Consider the following 20582-nt stretch of genomic DNA (forward strand, 5'->3'; position numbering starts at 1 on the left):
ACCCGGTCCGGCCGGAGCAACAGCAGCGAAGAAAAGGTCCGCTTCCACACGGAGCAGCTATGAATCCCCCGGGTTTGTTTATTTATTTGTTTATTTCAATACATGTTATTTATAAATTTAAATGCTTTTTTTTATTTTGTTTTTTTTTATTTGGTATTATAGACAAAGTGTAATTTACCCGAATGTTCAAAGCATTTAACCCTTTGGACCCAGTTTTTTGTGCTTTTTGCTATAGATGGAGAGAGCAATAGATAGATAGACAGATACATAGGACATTTTTATGATTTCAGGACACTGAGGGCTGGTATATAAATAAATAATTTTCAATATACTACATGCTGGGTAGATTTTGTTTTTCATTTTTTATTATCACAGCCCGGGATATGTCAATGATTAACAGCAATATTGGGTTTTTTTTATACATTTTTTTTTTGTGTGCAGTGTTTAATACTCACACTCATATCACTCTGCACACAAAATGCACTTTTCAAAATCAGGCTATGAAAATATTATTCATTAATATATATATTTTTTTAACTTTTATGAGCTTATTTTTAACCATCATCAGTCCTAATCATAAATATTACATATATTTATTCATTTTCAGATTTCTAACCCTTTAAATGTCAAGTATTTGTCATGATGTCACTATGTTTTTAGAAAAAAAAAAACATACACACGCACACAAAAAATATTTACGATATACTACATGCAACAATTTTCTATTTATTGTTTTTGCTGCTGACAGTCTGGGATATGTCAGTGATCAGCAGCTACATTGACTGTGACAGGTCACCTAGTGGAAATAGCATGTATTTCCTCCATATGCCAAATATGGTCAAAATGACCTCATCAGGTGGAAAATGGTCAAAATGACAAATTCAGAGTCAAAAGCCCAGAATGACACCCAGAAATAATACATGTTTTTTTTTTCACTTAACAGTAAGAATGTAAGTGTATTTTATACTTATTGAAGGAACTGATCTGGAAATTTTAAGATTAAACAAAAATAATAAATCTTACCAAAATGTATGCCACATGCATGAACACAGCCAAAATTATCAAAAGAAAAGCGCGTAAGATGTGCCAAACAGTCCCTGAGGGTTAAACCAAAATAGTGACATTAAAGAGGCTAAAAGGCTCCACAGGCACAACTCATAATTCTCTGTGAATCCCAAAATGAGCCCTTTCACATAATCCCACAGTGATTTGATTCAGTGTTGATGTATCTCAGTTGTGATTATTCTTCTCTCACAGAAACAGTCATCCTGAAGTTCAACATGACGAAGGCTCGCTGGGTTCTGCAGCTCCACGGCCAGAGTCAGGAGGGCCACGCATGGCTGCCTCCGCAGATCCTTCAAAGCCATCCAGCTATTCAGCCGCTTCCTGCTAAAGCCCACAGACAGTCACAGCATGTAATTTACTTCTGCATGAACTGTTTGAGAAGATAATGTCTTAGTCCCATCAAGTACAAACACTGGCGAATAAATGCTGTTTGAAACATGCCTAAAATGAATACATATGGAAAGATCCTTTTTTTAACTTTATTGGTGAAAATGTTTGAAGACTTTAAAGATATCTTCATTTCAAACACAACAGGAGAACAAAATGAAACAGGAGCAAGAAAAACAACACCAGAGTGCCCAGCGGACATATTCGGTAAACAAAGTATTTCATGTCTGAAAGGATAAGATTAGATAGACTTTATTGTCCCAGTGGGAAATTTGCTTTCGACTTCAGTGTCTGCAGTATTTAAAAAAAAACAAAAACACAATACATACACAATATAATACAACCGTTTTTAAAATAACACATGCAGCATCAGCTGAACATGCACATCATGACAAATGCACACATTAAAACAACACTTTGCTGAACAGCAAGAAAGAAAGAAATATTTATCAAATCTTACCTTGTTTATCTGAAAGTTAACTTTAAACATGAATATTCCCAATTTCGGCCCTAAAATTCACCAGACACACCTTGATCTAATCAAACAAAAATAAAGACAAAAGCAAGAACAGATCAATCTGAACAAATACACACATATACATGTATGCATGCATGCATGCGCACGCACACACACACACACGCACGCGCGCGCACACACACACACACACACACACACACACACACACACACACACACACACACGCACACACACACGCACACACACACGCACACACAGTTACAGATTAGGATCTAATGGCAGTTGTAGTTTAGCAGAAAGACTAAAGCACAGAAAGAAAGCGAGCTGCTGATATTTTGCTGAATAATATTCAGACAGCAGATGTAATATTCAGATTTTCTGTCATTTGCTCAGTTTCCTTCATTTTCAAATTATGTCAAAATGAACTTTCCTGGCGTGCATGAAAGCTGGAGCAGGCGGCAAGTAAATGTTCCTGTTATTATTTTGTGTTTTTCTAATTTGTCCTGTGAAGCCCTTTGATTCCTGAGTCACAGCCTGTGGACACAATCAATCACCGCTGATTACTGGATGGTGATTGATGCAGAAATGGCATGTGAGTGTGTGTGTGTGTGTGTGTGTGTGTGTGTTTGAGAGAGAGAGAGAGAGAGAGAGAGAGAAGGAAGAGAGAGAGAAATTCATGAAGAGCGAGTGAGAGGGAAAGGAAAAAGATCTGCAAGACAGAGACAGAATGAAAGGGCGTGAAAGGGAAAACTAAAAAAGATCAAGTGGAGTTTTGTGGATCGGCAGACTTGCTCCGGACCCGAACATTTGTGAGGAAATGAAATCAGCGGCTTCAGATTGATGCCGAATGTGAACGGTTACAAAAATACTTCAGCAGTGAGTTATGAGACGTGGCTGAGAGGGGTAACGTCAGGTCTAGCCACTGCTATTTCCTCTGCCGTCAGTCAGATGCTGCACTCCCTGCAGTGACCTCACCTGACAACACACACACACACACACACACACACACACACACACACACACACACACACACACACCATTTCCCATCTCTGACCTTGATCTAGCACTGAATAACCCTCCCAGGAAGCTACCAGAAGCTCCAGCAGTCTGCCTCTGCTCCAGACCTCTCATATGCCAACTACATTAAATTTCATCTGTTTTCCAGTTTAGTTCATAACCCAACAATTTTTAAAAAAAAAAATAAAAAAGTGTAAACTAGGTATTAAAATCATAAGTGAACTGGCCTACTGGGCGCAGGTCCGGGGGCCCAAAGTGTCCCTTTTTACACAGAGAAGTCCCTTCTTTATCCCACCTTTGCATTTTCACACAGAATCAAACGGCATCATGCAGCTTCACAGTGAGATTTTAGAAAGTGCATCCAGCTCGTTTTTATTACAAACTCAAAAAATAGTGCTGCTGTGAGAGTGCTTTTAGCATCAGTTTGCAATGCCAAAAGGCGCCGCCTTCTGCTCAGGCGGTAAGGAGCTCCTGGACCTCATTGTGTCCCCAATTTGTGGACATTTTTGGCAGTTGCTCTTCAAGCTGCTTACGAAATGATAAAATGAAATAATGCTAAAAGGATTACAAAGAGACACAAACACTTACCAAGAGATGCAAAACAGCTGCAAAGAGACACAAAGAGACTCATGGCAGCTACGAAAAGCGGGAAAACAACCACAGAGAGATGCAAAATAACTACAAAAAGGGGCAAAACCACAACAGACAAAAAAAACTGAAGTGAATGTACAAATATTTAAGGACACAAAACTTGTTTTCTAAGTACAGTACTTTAGCACATGTCAGCATATGATATGATATGATATGATATGATATGATATGATATGATATGATATGATATGATATGATATGATATGATATGATATGATATGATACTGATGTGTAATGAAATAAGACTCAACCTGACGCTGCAGGACTGTCTCTCAACAAAAAAATGCAGTTTAAAAACATGTTTTTTTTGAGAGTGCGAAATCTGCAAGTTGGTATTAATCAGTTTGTGCGATACTGTCTGTTCCCTCTGTGACTTAGTGTGTCTACTTTTTATGTGAACGCATAATTTTGTGTGTGTAATTGTCTCCAAATGTTATGTGCGTTTACGTGTGTGTGTTTTTGTATTAATAAAGAGTGATAAATGACGGACTCAGAGGAAGCGTTGGATTCCTGCTCGGCTCCTGTTCCTGTGAGAAACCTCGCTAAAGAAAGCAGACATAAATAATGGCTGCCACCTCGCCATCCTGCCCGAAATACTACACTGTGTGTGTGTGTGTGTTTGTGTGTGTGTGGTAATGACTGTGTGTTGGTCCATTTTTAACAGTGTCCCATAGGAGAGAAAGTGCAAAGAAAACAAGGGTCAAGGATGTATTTATACTCACCCCTGCACATACACACGGACATATTTACACACTTATGGCAGCATACACACACACACACACACACACACACGCAAAAAGCGAGTGAGTGATGGCCCTGCCTCTCCTCAAAGACACATAGTAAAGTGTGTATGTGTTTATGTGCTGTGTGTCTGTTCCATCATCTGCTCCCACAACAGCGCGGAGCGTCAGTGAGCGTCTCGCTGCAGTGTGTGAGCGCCTTGTTTCCACACGGCCCCGGATTTGAAAGAGTCGTTTCTTGAGGGACGGGGCCATTAAGAAGAAATGTTATGAGCACAGGAGCCATTAAATCGGCCTGTAACAGATGATTGCAGCTCGAGATTAGGTTCAGAGGTAATTAACTTTACATGCTGCTGTGGTGATGGGATCTGAAATACAAAAAAAAGTGCTCCAGATTCAAAAGTTCATAAATGTTGACAGATGGGGGGGGTGTCGTCCTGGTGGGTCAGTGGGCCGTGAGCTGCATGAACCCGTCGTCCGCTCTCAGGTGGTGTGAACTGAATGTTGCATTTAAACATGCTTTCTTTCTCTTTTATCTCTGTTTTGCTTTCTCCACATTGCAATTATTGGGATGATTATGATGTGGCAGTCACGAGTGATTGCAAGCATGAAAATCTCACCGTGGAAAGGAGGCACACGCCCCCTTATGTTTGCAAATTCAGTTTTTGTTTTTTCTCCTCTGACTGTCCCCTTCAGTTACAGCATTCCCAACACGTTCTAATCTTGAGTAGTCACATGTTGGACATGTTGTTTAGACTACAAAAGCACATGGGAACAAACGCTTGGATGTCAACAAACACACATGCTGACATGTTTGGTTCAACGCGTTCTCATCTTAACTCGTCACATGGTGCCGCTCCGTCAGTAACCTTCTGCATCTACTTATGATGTTTTAGGAATCCTTTTTTTCTGCTGTTTAAGCTTCAAGACGCCGTTACAGTGATGTCAACAAATGCACACGGTGGTATAACGCTGCACCTTCCTTATATTTACGCAAGAGCACCTGGCAACCAGCGCAGACTGTCACGATGGTTAGGTTTAGGTGATGGAGCCACATGGTAAGGTGCAGGAAAAAAATACATGCGCACAGGAAGCAAGGTCCTTATTTTATGTGGTTTCTGGCAGCGTTATTACCTGACTCTGTCCTTCAGCGTTTCATGGGCATACGGCTGGTTCCCTTCTGGCCCCATTCTCAAGTGATGGTCCGTGCACGTTGCATGACGAGGGCCCAGAGCACTCCGGCAGTCCGCTGGTATATAATAACGCCACCAGCTCTGTCTGAGCACATTGATGCCATCCGGCTGTATACTGGTTGGACGCGAAAAATGGCTTTTGGTGTCGTACATATTACGTATTCTGATTGAGAACAGGCTGAATAAATGGTCACACCACATACTAGCTGATATATTTTTTAAAAAATAATTTAGTAAATAATTTTACCTTTGTACACTATATTACCAAAAGTATTCGCTCACCCATTCAAATGATCAGAATCAGGTGTCCTAATCACTTGGCCTGGCCACAGGTGTATAAAATCAAGCACTCAGGCATGCAGACTGTGAAACAAGACATTTGTGAAAGAATGGGCCGCTCTCAGGAGCTCAGTGAATTCCAGCGTGGAACTGTCATAGGATGCCACCTGTGCAACAAATCCAGTCGTGAAATTTCCTCGCTCCTAAATATTCCACAGTCAACTGTCAGCTCTATTATAACAAAATGGAAGCGTTTGGGAACAACAGCAACTCAGCCACGAAGTGGTAGGCCACGTAAAGTGACGGAGAGGGGTCAGCGGATGCTGAAGCGCATAGTGCAAAGAGGTCGCCGACTTTCTGCACAGTCAATTGCTACAGAGCTACAAACTTCATGTGACCTTCAGATTAGCCCAAGTACAGTACGCAGAGAGCTTCATGGAATGGGTTTCCATGGCCGAGCAGCTGCAGCCAAGCCACACATCACCAAGTGCAATGCAAAGCGTCGGATGCAATGGTGTAAAGCACGCCGCCACTGGCCTCTAGAGCAGTGGAGACGCGTTCTCTGGAGTGATGAATCACGCTTTTCCATCTGGCAATCTGATGGACGAGTCTGGGTTTGGAGGTTGCCAGGAGAACGGTACATTTCAGACCGCATTGTGCCGACTGTGAAATTTGGTGGAGGAGGAATTATGGTGTGGGGTTGTTTTTCAGGAGCTGGGCTTGGCCCCTTAGTTCCAGTGAAAGGAACTTTGAATGCTTCAGGATACCAAAACATTTTGGACAATTCCATGCTCCCAACCTTGTGGGAACAGTTTGGAGCGGGCCCCTTCCTCTTTCAACATGACTGTGCACCAGTGCACAAAGCAAGGTCCATAAAGACATGGATGACAGAGTCTGGTGTGGATGAACTTGACTGGCCTGCACAGAGTCCTGACCTGAACCCGATAGAACACCTTTGGGATGAATTAGAGCGGAGACTGAGAGCCAGGCCTTCTCGACCAACATCAGTGTGTGACCTCACCAATGCGCTTTTGGAAGAATGGTCAAAAATTCCTATAAACACTCTCCTCAACCTTGTGGACAGTCTTCCCAGAAGAGTTGAAGCTGTAATAGCTGCAAAAGGTGGACCGACATCATATTGAACTCTATGGGTTAGGAATGGGATGGCACTTCAGTTCATAGTATGAGTAAAGGCAGGTGAGCGAATACTTTTGGTAATATAGTGTATCTTATCTCTTTACTCTTTTACTGTAAATCTGCATCTATTAGTATGTTTTTATATTTTATTGCTCTTTAAAGCACTTTATGTGGATGGATTTGTGGATTTGTGGATGGATTATCTTTGCTAAATTCTTGCTCAGTGTAGTTAGGAACTTCAAACAATGCAGAATATTGATAAGAACAAAATGTAAAGACACAATATCAGCAACACAATTTACAGAACACATACATTACACGATATAAATGCAAAGAAGAGTGCGCATGTCTAAAGCGACTCCAGGAGGGTAAAAGCTCAAAGTACAAGAGTAAAGATGACGATGTGAAATAATAGAAAGATGTGAAAATACAAGTGGAGAGGAAAGGGTGGGCGTGTGTGTGATGACAGAGCGGCTCTCCGGCACAGACAGCCTGATTTCCTGAGAGTTTAAATGGTGGGGCTAAAACAACAACAGAAATGACACGTTTAAGCCTCAGGTTATGCTAACACTCCACCACTCTCTCTCTCTTCTTTGCTACCTCCATCCTCCTCCTTTTTCAGTGCCTGGCTCTTCCTTCCTTCGCTCCCCTGGCTAATGTTACCACTAACACCTCCTGACGCGGGACAGGGTACCAGCCTGCTGTACAAACTGATGATCTAACCCTCACAGCTGCTCCAAGTGTGTGTTTGGGTGTGAGTGTGAGAGCATGTTGATGTTCTGCGTGCACGCATGTTGTTTGACAGGGTGTTCATGAACCATGATATGAATTGTTGTTGAGCAAGCCTGTGACACGCCAGCCCGCCTTAATCCAAGCCGTCAAATACCGTCGCCTTGCACAGCGGCGTGGTGCGCTGCTGGGCTGCATCAGTTTGTCACGATGGCGTCAGGCTAAAACGCTGCTGATAATGACATGATATACGGAGCACAAAGGTCGCTAAAGGACGGGTTGGGAGGGGAGGTGGACGGGTCCAGAAAATCATGGACTTTCACTCAGGAGCCTGGTATTTGCTTCCTGTATGAATGTTCAGCAAAACCGTTTGAAAAACCGCAAAAATGTTTTTTCTTAACCCTTTAAAACCACAGCAAACTGGCTTGATTTCTTTCAGAAATGTGAAAAAGGCGAGGAGCAACATAAGACGTAGTTAACAGCAACCTATCATGTGGACGTGGCAGGTGTATAATTACACTGCGACTGGTTCTGTCGGTCCATGCTCTCACCTGACACCATCCAACGGTGTTTCATGCACGTGAAAGGTGGCCTTTGACGTCAGGATCTTGCACCGAAAGCACTGTCAAAGTGATGCAATTTTCCCAGTGAGAACGAGCTGAACTTACTCTATGTTTTTATTCTATTTTATTTTTTTAAGCCAGGCTCATTATAAATCTATAACAGCACTCCAGGAATTTAGCACAACATTTTTTTAAAGAATGTTTGGAGACTCAACAAACAGGTTTAAAAATGCATGGAGATATCATTTCTTGGAACAAACTGGCTCCACAAATATTACACATATTACATTCAACACTCCCATAACGCAACGAGAGGCATCTTCACGTCATAAAAAGGTTACAGTGCTGACCGCTTCGAGGCGAGCTGCCCCTGATTTTTGCAGATGCCCCACAGTCTTGGCAGTCGGCCATGGTGGGTTATAATCAGCTCTTTATATCACGTATGCCACAACCTCCACAACCCCTCAACCCCCGGCTGCAGCTGCTCAGATATTTTATCCTTTGTGAGCACTTACTAAAGAAAACACCGGCCGAGGAAACACTAGAAGGTTTGGAGCAGCAGACAGGTAGAGACGGTAATGTGCCGACGGTAAGATTTTGAAACACTTCCATCTTTATAATGAGAGAGGGAGAGAGAGATGTGGCCTTGAGGTGAAGGAACGACCCAGAGGAGTGAGAAGGCAATGAAGTTAAGTTCTAAGTTTCACTAAAGTGTTTCCTGGCAATGCAGTGTGTGTGTGTGTGTGTGTGTGTGTATGCGCATGCCCTGCAAACCTCCCTCAAACATTAAGACTACAGTATTTCTACTGTATTCCTCTGAGTATGCATATTTCAGCTTAGTCTTGCAAGTTTTGCATGTATTCCTAATATTTGTGTGTGTGTTAGTGTGTGAGTCAATTTTATTTACATAATCTAATATGACTAATCACTTATTTGCCTCAGCGGGCATCACAGTCTGTGCAGCATTTACATTTTAGTCACTGGGAATGAGAAGATTTTTAAACACTTTTTGACTCTCCAGCCTGTTCTCATCCCAAAGTTGTCAAATACCTGCGCTCTTGCAGTGATTTCGGCATAAGATCTAAATGCTGCTTTCTCGTGTTTGCGTGATATGCTGCTGGGCATTGTCAGTTGAACACAGAAAATAACTGGACTCATTCTGCAGAGCCAGCAGCATCGCACAGGCCGCAAACACCTTCACCGTCACCATCTCTTCTCTGTGCTGCCGTCTGTAAGACGCTCCAGAACACTAAATACTCGCATTTCCAGGTTTAAAAACAGCTTCAACAGCAGAACCATCACTGAACTCAACAAGCGTTGCCCTGCTGCTGCCCTGCAACCTCAGTATCTTTTTAATATTCAACCGTCTTTCACACCCATTTAAACCTTTGAGCCCTAAGCACATTGATAAGATTTCTTTCAAAAATGTGGAAAAAGACAATGAGCAACGTGACAAGAAATATTCTGCAAATTTCAAGAAATTCTTTGACTTAGAAAATAAATAATAATTAAGTAATAATAAATAAGGAAAATATTATATTAATAATCACCATGATTCTATATTTAAATTATTTTGAATTATTTAATTATCAAATTATTGTTTTTACTTTCTTTTTATTATATTTTTTAAGCACATTTTAGGTAATTTAAATAGTTGGTTTGTTTTTTGCAAATTTTCTAGTAATTTTTTTTTTGATAATTTCTTCTTAAATTCCTCATTGCCTTCCTCCCATGTTTCTAAAAGAAGTGAAACCAATTTACCGAGTTTTAAAAGGGTGCAAGATGGGACAACTTTGCCCCCCATTTCACAGCTTTGCCTTTTATACAGAACGGCGAGGTAACGTGTTTTTCCCACAGTTAGCAGGCAGCGTGAAATGGGGTCTAGTTTCGATGAAGAGATCTGAATGAGTTTTGGTTAAAGGAAAAGCACGTAGGTTCGATGGTTAAAGCCCATTGCATGCTTCTTGAACCGGGCTCCGCAAACATGCACCCACAAACCTTCACAACCCAAAACCTCTCACCTCTCAGAAAGGTCATCCGTGCAGGAATGGAGAGAACCAGAGTCAGATTTTATCGTCCGCCTGTTTGCTCCCGACAAACCTCCAGTGAACATTTTAGACTTTCGGATACATTTTCAGTGGTTTGTCTTGGCTTTTGGATTGTTATAATGTTTCATCTGTGAGAGAGACAATGCCAGCTGTTGATTACCGTAAAATAACAGAAACAGTGAAAGCAGAGTGGGAACCTGGAGTCGTGCACTCAGCTCAACTTGTCCTCAGTTTAGACGGCCGCTGGTCTTCTACAAAACTACAAAACAGAACTGAAAGCCATTTTGGACCAAAGTACGTTTGACTTAGTATTTGAGTCATGATTTTATCAAACAAACTTCTAAAGCATCTACAAACTTAAATATAAATAAACATGTTTAAATACTTACCTCTAAATAATGGCTTTTCCTAATAATCGATAGAGTTACATCCTTTTACTCTTCTACTTCACTAACTTCTTTATTATTATTATTATTATTATTAATTATTATTAATGGAGTTATTTTGTGTGTGTAGATGTATTGGCAGCTGTGTGTATCTAAGTATGCATGCATATATTAATGTCGCTCTCTCTCTCTCTCTCTCTCTCTCTCTCTATATATATATATATATGCATATGTTTTATTATTATTGCTTTTGGTTTGTATTCTCATCTTGGACAGCACTTTGAGATTTTGCTCTTTGCTAATTTAAATGTTTTTGCAATAAAAAGCAGGGGTTTTTTTTTTCAAAATTGACATTTCCATTAGGAGTATTTTCAATTTTTAATTTGAATTTGTGCAATTTGAAGGTTAATGGAAACCCATTTACTGGTAAATAAAGGCATACAAAGTCCCAAAAGTGATCTTAAAAATGTAGTTTAAAAAAAAAATGGTATTAATTACTTTTTTCTTCTGTTTTGATATGTTAAAAAATGTAACATAACACGTAGTGAATGTAACTTTAACAAGTTTTAATGGGGTCAGATGTGATTAAAAATGCGCAATAAATGAACAAAACTTCATCCGTAAATCTTGTGGCACCCCATGGTGCAGTGGCAGCCACTTCTGGAACCACTTACACTGTGATTCTTAACTGCTTGACATTACCAGGCGAACAATGGTGTGTAAATTTGTGCATTTGGTTCAGCTAAGTGAAAATATGACTCATTCTGTAGCATGTTAATGCATTATAGGTGTATATGAACATGTACGGTCATGCACACATGATGTCTTTACACGCTTTCCACGAGAAACACACCATTTCTTTTCTTTCCGCTCTGCAACACACACACACACACACACACACACACACACACACACACTCGGGCACAGTTGGTTTGTTCAGTGTTTCCTGGCTGAGGGCAGGTCATGCCTAGGTGGGGAAACTGTGACATGTCAAAGACGCCCCTGATTATAGCCACAACGGGAAAACAGCCAAAACTAACACACACACACACACACACACACACACACAGTGTATACCACCACTCGACCTCTCGTGTGTATGTGTGTGTGTGTGTGTGTGTGTGCCAGTGGTTAAGACTCATGGGAACTAAAAGCATCTGAAGTTTGGGGCTCAGCAACAAAAGGATCGGAGGGCGCCAGTGTGGCAAATCCGGCCAACACACTCCCAATGAAGAAAGAAAACAAAATCTGCGATGACCTTCGTAGCAAACTAAACAAATGGAAAACTTCAGTTACACTCGATGAACAAGCGAACGTGTGTTTTGTCATGGTCTCCCTGACAACCCACATGCTAATGAAGGTTGCTATAATGAATGTGTATGCTTTGCAAAATGAAAACATGGTGGATGGTGACCGAAAGGTTTCGACAAGAGACCTTAAAATGTAGAATATTTATCAACTTTCCAGCCATCGCTCTTTGGGAAAGAATCCATGTGCTCTCATGCAACAACTCAAATATTTTATTAGCTCTGTGGATGTCCGTATCTAAAAAAGTATTTGATGGATTGTGATGAATTTTTGTTCCAACATTCATGGTTCCCAGAGGATAAATCCTGCCGACTTCAGTTATCATCTGTTTCTCATGCACCACCAGGTTGACAGTTTGGGTTCTGTTTGGAAATATCTTCCCAAGTAACAGATGAACAGGAAATGGGAATCACAGAATGATGCCGCCATTTCTGCTTGTATCACCTCTCTCATACTTAATTTTCAGAAATAATAACTTTATTTAAATAGAACCTTTAAAAACAGAGTTTACAAAGTACCTTGACAAACAAAGCAGAGCAGAAATGGGATAAACAGACGGTGATACAACAACAGAAAGCCAAACACGAGTGAGACGAAACCAGGATAGAGTTAGGACAAAATTAAAACCACAGCACAAACAATGCAAGATGCAAGATGTAAAATGTCGATATATTTGATTTTTTTTTTAAATGTTAGGGAAAGGAAAGCCAGAAAACTCTATTTACAATTATCAAAATTGTATATTTAAAATCACATTACAGAATTGTGAATTTTCATGCCTTTTTTCAATCAATGTCCTTGTTTTTGTTTTTTGATGTTTTTTTAAACTTTTTTTACTATGGTTTACTAGGGGTTTTTGGGTTTGTTTTTTTTAGTGGGGATTGCCAATTTTCATTTTTTTTTATTTCCTTTTAACTAATTTCTTTATAATTTTTGGGTCATTGTTGGCCATTGCTTACTTTCTATGTTTTCGAAAGAAATCAAGCCAATTTGCTCAGGTTTCAAAGGATTAAGGCCTACTGTCTGTGATGGAGATGTTAAACAGATGTAGAGTTTGGGTTCATGTCCATACAGGCTACCTACCGGTTCAAAGGTTACTGGACCAAAAGTAATTGGTGGAAATTGAGCTTAAGGTCTCAATAAAAGTTAGATTTTAACAGCAAAATCTATATCTCTCTCCAGAGATGATTCATGCCCACAAAAAAAGTTCAGAAATCTGCAGCTGATGTAATGACATTTTATTTGGTGTTTTGAGAGAAGGACTGAAGATTGATCTAATATTAAAAGGAAACAATTCAGTTACCACTTGAAAACATGACAGCCGTGTTTATAAAGTGCTTCTTAAAATGAAAGCAAAAGCCATTATTGGGATTAGTAATGGACTCATGAGTCATCCAAAGACCCCTGAGTTACAAAATAGCTCTGTTATGAAGGTCAGCGTCATCCGTGGTTTTGAAATATTCACTGACGAACTGCAGGTGATGCAGTTGTTCAACAATGGATCGATTCAATTCAGGAACAAAACCTTTCAGATTCATGGATGTCCTTGTTTTGGTGCAGTGGCAGGGATTTTCCACAAAACATCTTTTTATGTTTTCACTAAACATAGTTTTGAGTTTCAGTCGATAATGGCACGTCCAAAAAGGATCGAGTTATATTAAATAATATGTGAAACACAGTGTTTTAGCCACAGGAAGGAGGTCAAATGGACTCATTGGTATTTTTCAGGAGTATCACTTCTCCATGAAAGGGGGACAATAAACGGTAATATGCATGCAGTGATTGCTGAAAAACACAACTGACGTTACTTGTTTTTATAACATGAAAGGAATGAGACTTTTTTTTTAATCATTTAGATAAAAAATAGAAGAAAAAAGTACTAGGCTGGTTGATAGCATGTCAAAGCACCAAAACCAAAGGACTCAATACTAGCTAAGACCAGCTAAAACCAGCTAAAACCAGCGAAAAGCTAGTACCAGCGAAAACCTCATTGTCAAGTAGGAAGCAGAGTTGACGTCGGTCAGGCAGGTAGCAGAGCAGACGAATCTAGTAGGAGCAGGAGGCGGGAACAACGAGGACAGGCAGGGAATGGATGTACCATCAGAAATATAAACACCAAAGGTACTCGCACCGAAGAGATTCGCTTGGCGGGAGGCTCTGAAGGTCGGAAGAATGGCGATCTCTCTTGACGGAGCTGAAGCAGTAAAACCTGCACAGCCACAGGCAGACGAGAACCAGGAAGTGCACAGGCAAAACTCGTGGTCGGAGACAGAAGGCTCTTAGGTTTGGTGGTCAGAGGTGAGCCGAGTCGAAACCAGGACAACAGTCCGAGAGTGAGTGCTGGAGGGTCAGGCATGGACGCAAAGACAATCTGAGTGAGTGGTGTGAGGCTGCTTCAATAATGGCTTGATCAGAGATGAAGAGCTCCAGCTGGGAGCACCAGGTGGAGGTGATGAGGCTGATGAGGAGTGGATGGGGGGGGGGGCTAGTGGAAAAAATCCTACAGCAGCAGGAGAGAGGCAGAGCAGACTGTGACAGTTTTGTATGCTTTTTTAACTTTGAGCAGGAACTCATTCTGCTTTTATTATTGTTCAGTAACTCTGAAGGATTACCTGGAGCTTTACAACTTCCCAAACTCAAATTACTGCAAACTAAACAGAAACAGTGGGTCGGGAGGTAAATCAGGGCTGCGTAACAAATGTCTATTAACTGCTGGAGGGATTATTTAGGTCATTTACTGAATTAAAACTGTGAAAATACTCAATTATCCAATGATGCAATTAGAATAGACCAAATTGACAAAATCTGCAAGTCTACACAATTGGCTTGCAAAACTGAAAAGCGCCCACTGTGAAATGATGTTGTGCAGAAACTGAACAAAACCAGGCTGCAGCCAAGGCAGCCAAAAAGTGGGGAAGCTCAGCCTGTTTTCACTCCCAAACTCATCAAATATGTCTGCTCTGTCAGTGGGATGCCAAAAGCCACCTTTTGCACTCAACAGGAACGTGGTTGGATGGGGTCAGATGTGAATGTGCTTGAGCGAATATTAGGAGCATGAGTGCACTTATAGGGTGGGAAAGAGGGAGGTGGATGGGTCCCAAAAAAACTGACTTTCATGTGGATGTGACATGTTTTTCTATGTATCTCTTTTGCCTAATCCTAACCATCATGACAGTCTGTGTTGATTGCTGTGTGCTGCTTTGTAAACATAAGATCGTGCAGCATCATCCCACCATGTGCATTTGTTGACATCATGGTGAAAGGATGCGAAGCAGAACGATACCTAAAACATCATGAGTCGATGCAGGAGGTCACTGACAGAGCGGCACCATGTGAAGAGCTGGGTTAACCATGTCTCTGTAAAGATGTGCAAAGAGCAGTCTCTGATTTCCCGTTGCTGAGTGAGTCTCAATCACATCTCATCCACTTTTTTCTCCTGCGAGTGGACATTAGCCAGAAGAAGGCTTGGTAGAGGAACAGCTAGGAACAGCTCTCTGTCCAAGTCAGGTCACCCTCGCCCTGATGCCAGCTCTCCTCCCTTTCTTCATCTGATGCGTTCGGTTTCGTTTCCTCCCTCTGGTCTGACTGGCCGCTTGGCGAATGTGGTTGGTTGGGATCCACTCGCGGTCTGCTGCATTCAGTCCAAGACCCACACAACTTTTCCCGATGTTGATAAGTGCTTCAGAGGGGGCCATAGTGTCGAAAAAATAGAAAAATGTAGCAAAAAAGTAGCCTAATTTATGTTGATCATAGCATATTGGGTATAAATTCATCTGCAGATGCTCGGATTCAAAATGAGACGAACTTTTATTTATAGATGTTTTTTGGACATGATGAAGGCCAAAATACATCCTGCAAGAGACATTAAGGCAAAGTCAGCAGTCAGTGACTGTATAAAAAAAGTTTTTTTGCAGTGAATCATCACAAAAACAAAAGGTGTTACTGTAGCTATAACAATGTGTTATTTTCTGTCAATCTGTCGAATATACTGCCCTCTTGATAATGTTTTTCTGTAGGCCCACTCAGAGGTTAGTGTTGCCCTGGCTCCCTCATCACAAAGCTTATGGGATTTTTCCATCTGAATTTTGGATTATTGCAGAAAACTAGCTCTGTGGCAAGCAAGCCTTTATGATACTTGAACATTTGTGATGACGTTCTGTAGTCTCTAATAGCCACTTGTTAGCGACCACCTTTTTTAACACATATAAAAGCTTCAGAATTTACAGAGGGATATTTATTGATGTATTTTATGTTGCAGAACAAACCTGAAAATCTCTTTAGCTTGTGTCAACCACAGACCTTATTATTTCAGGCCTCTAACCAAAAACTTGTTCAAGAAGCCAACTGACTTTGAGATGTGAAAACCAGGAGTGCTGAAATGCTAACTCATTTCCACGTTGTAGGACTCATTCCTGGATTTGTGGAGTAAAAAGTACAATATTTCCTTCTTGAGTGAAGTGGAAGTATTAAGTAGCAGAAAATGGAAATACACAAGTAGAGTGCAAATACTTCAAATTTATAAATATAAAAATACATTTTGGGTATAACATTGATACTATGGATAACGGCAGGGTGACCAGTGAGAAACAAAAACGTCAAAGAGCAGAAAAATGAAGGAGGCGAGTGAAGACGGGAAAAGAGAGAAGGAAAAAGAACAAGATGAAGGAGAGAGGATGGATGGATGGAGGGAGGCATGAGACCAGTGACAAGCCAACAGGTTGACCAGTCCAGCCAGCACAGTGTTGGTGTTGGCAACACTTTTTAGTACACACACACACACACACACACACACACACACACACACACACACACACACACACAAATCCAGAAGAGGTGACCTCACTTCTGTAAAGTTTGTGCTAACATATAATCACCCACTGAATGGCCAGAGCTGGCTTTATAGACTCCCAGAGCGCCGGAATCAAACACACACACACACACACACACACACACATAAATATGCATGTACACAAACACGCTGCGGACACAGGCACTAACATTTATGAAGCATGCGTGTACACGCTGACACCCTGGGGGCGCACTCTCACGCTAACTGCCCACTTAAAGCGTAAATATCCACCAAACAGGCCAAAACCACAGCATTAACCTCAGACACCACAGAAGAAGAATTAAAAATGACTGCATTCAGTGGCAGCCATTTGTTCTTCAACATGACCACATAAGAGAAAATCATTTTTGTGTTTTTGATGATTTACACTTCATTCCAAATATAGCCCCCCCGGTTCTTTTCTTTTTCCCTTGGCATTTCCCTAGTTTTATTAAAACATTTTCCACATCTATTAATTTCTTGCAGTTTGTGATACGTTTGATAGAAAGTTGTCCATTGCCTTTTTTCACATGATTTGGAAAGAAATCAAACCAATTTGCTTTGGATTTAAAGGTTTAAATACTTTTAAAAAACACTAAAATAAATACTAAAAGCACTCTGAAAGCAGCACAAAAAAGCAATGTTGCTCTAGGCTTCAAAGGGTTTAATATTTCAACATTTTTCTAGAATAAATCACAACTTTTTTTTTTAATATTGCAACTTTTTTCCTGTGAACTTATGATTTTATAATTTTATATATTTTTTTCACATAAAATTTGGAATTTCTTCTTGAAGTAGTGCGAGTGTGTTCTTGTGACGTTATGATTTTATTTTCTCAGATTTTCCCCTTAACACTCCAATTACATTTAGTGAAAAATCAAAAAAAATGAAAAGTTTAGACACAACAGATCATCACATATTTATGTTCTGTTATCCCGTTCAGATGCTACTTGTGTTGACATCTGAACGTCTCCGTCTGAACGTGAAGTCAAATCGTTTGGAGAATCGCTCAAAGACGTCATATCGTGCTCATACTCGTCATATCAGATGTTTTGCTGTGTTTGGCCGGGAACTGTGAGGGGAGCCGTTTTCCTCGTTTCCTTCCTGCTCTGTCCCCGATTGGCTCAGACACATTCTTCTTCCTCACGTTATTCAGCTGTCAGACTCCAGCATCCACTCGCTCTGTCTCACTGAGTCTGTCTTTATCCGTCAGAGTGTGACAAATCATCTTCGCTCTCAGACAACCAGCCCGCTCTCTTCATTGTTAAACTCTGCCTCTGAAACACAGAAGACAATGGTGTTGTTTTAGTTTTTATTGTTTAACGGGGAGCAGTTCTGCCAGAATGGGCTCTAAGAATGTGTGTGTGTGTGTGTGTGTGCATGTAGGGGGTCATGGCTGTCCTGAGTGGCTCGTTGTTTGGTTGGTATTTTATTGCAGCAGCCTGGTTTTCATTGACAGTCCCATCAGACTCTTTACACTTAGCAGCGCTGCGGGTTTACGTTGGTACTTGTGCAGGTCCAGCTGCTGAGACTTTAGAGAGGATTAACACTCGCAGGAACTCCAGCGGCTCAAAGCTGTGCAGCCACCGGGAGCCTCTCCGCAGCTTCACCTTGTTCAGGAGGACGGACGGACTGCTGAGTGGTCATGACTCGAGGAGTAAACCGATTTTAGGTGGTAATCTCGGGCTGTAAATCTTAGCAGTTTACAGTGGTGCTAACTGGCCTGGATTACTGTTTCTATGTCTGTTCTTAACACAACTAGAAAAGTGCACTCACTTCTAAAAAAAAAACTCCCTCAATACTTTTGTTCAAGACCAAACCTGCAAAAACAATGACAACCCCTCCAGCCACAACTGCACTTTGTGTTCAGTGTTAAGTAGCAAATAGCATTATAGCGTATGAGCCATACCAAGATGGTTATCACAGTCACAATGTCACAGCAAGTTATCATTTTCATTGTGAGCATGTTTGCAGCTACTCTTTGCCAAGTATTTGGACGCAGCTCTAGCTTTGGTTATACAAAGACCGGATGACTCAACGACGCTGGCGCTTCTTATTCCCACAGTAGTGCCCACAATACTATCAGTTCAATTCAATTTTATTTATAAAGCCCATTATCACAAATCACAGTTTGCCTCAGAGGGCTTTGCAGCATGCAACATCCCTCTGTCCTTAGACCCTCACATAGATTAAGGAAAAGCTCCCCAAAAAAACGCTTATACTGGGGGAACAAAAGAACGGTAGAAACCTCAGGAAGAGTGACTGAGGAGGATCCCTCTTCCAGCACAGACAGATGTGCAACAGATATCATAAATAACAATTAAATTACTGTAGATGACAAAATGATACATAGGAGAAAGAGAGAGGGAGAGAAGGAGAGAGAGGTAATTATAATGAAAATAATGAATATAATAATGATAATAACAATTACTTGGAGCCCTGAGGTGCATATGAGGTCTCTGAAGTTGCCCAGACTCTGAACCACACATTGGGAACAACATCCGACTGAGGAGTCTGCACTTTATTCAACGTCTTTTGGAAAAGAATGTCTGGAGAATCATGCAAAAACAAACCCTGCAGTAATAATTTCACCTCTGAGTGAAGCCTGTAAGCTGATTCTGTGTTGACAAGTAAGCAAACAGAAAACCTCCGGTCGCTGTGTAAAGGCTCTGTAGCAGAAAACAGATGATAACTAGATCCGTTTGGCCCCCAAACTAAGCTCGTCATAATGAATGCTTACTGGCCCAGTTGGGCTCAAGTTGTGACAAATTAACATCTGAGTGAGCCTTGGCGAGCCTCCTTTAGCCCTGTAGTGGAAAATATTAGCAGAGATTGGTCATAGCGTGTGAATAATCTATGTTCAGCAAAACATGAGCAGAGTGTAAAACTCCTCAATAATGTGTGTGTGTGTGTGTGTGTGTGTGTGTGCACTCATCATACATTGTCCGTCCTCTGTATGGTTCATATTTTCCACTGGTTGCAGTTGTAGAGCAAATAACCTGTTAAAATGCACTAATGCAAACACACACACATTGCACCCCCATCCACCAAAAACACACACATATGCACAGAGTTGATTTACAGGTGGTGTTAAGTATGACTAATGGCGTCGTTTGTTTTGCTGTCATGTTATTTCCCTGCAGTGCTGTGGAAATATCTGGCACGTCACCTATTAGAGCTGATAATGACTTCATCCCTCATTGCTTTCTGTGTTTGTGTGTGTGTGTATGTGTGTGTGTGTGTGTGTGTGTGTGTGTGTGTGTGTGTTTCAGTGTACGAGCATGATGCCAAAAGCCACCTTCTGTGTCTAACTGTAACGTGGCTGGATAGCATCAGATGAGAAGAACGTCAGAATGGGTGGCATTGTTATTATATGTCGGTGGACCTGGATGGCACCAGGCACGTCCACATGCTGCGCGCACGGGTGGCGTCACTTGAGAACACTGCACAAGAGATGCTGACAGTGTCAGTTAATAACGCTGCGTGTCACAACATAATATAAAAGGGGGGGCACTTTTGTGTGGAAGTCCAGACTTTGCTTCCCGTGTGGATGTGAGTAGTTTTTTTTACACCTTACCATTTTTCACTTTGGTGCCTGATCCTAACCATTGTGACTCTTGCGCTGTTGTGTAAACATAAGGACGGTGCTGCTTCATCCCACCATGTGCATTTGTTGACATCACCGTAACGGCATCCCGGCGCGTAAACAGCCAGGTAAACAGAAGGATACCTAAAATGTCATGAGTAGATGCAGAAGGTCACTGACAGAGCGG

This window comes from Plectropomus leopardus, chromosome 2 (genome assembly GCF_026936395.1).
Source record: "Plectropomus leopardus strain MGB_pleo_1.0 chromosome 2, ASM2693639v1, whole genome shotgun sequence".
NCBI lineage: Eukaryota > Metazoa > Chordata > Actinopteri > Perciformes > Serranidae > Plectropomus > Plectropomus leopardus.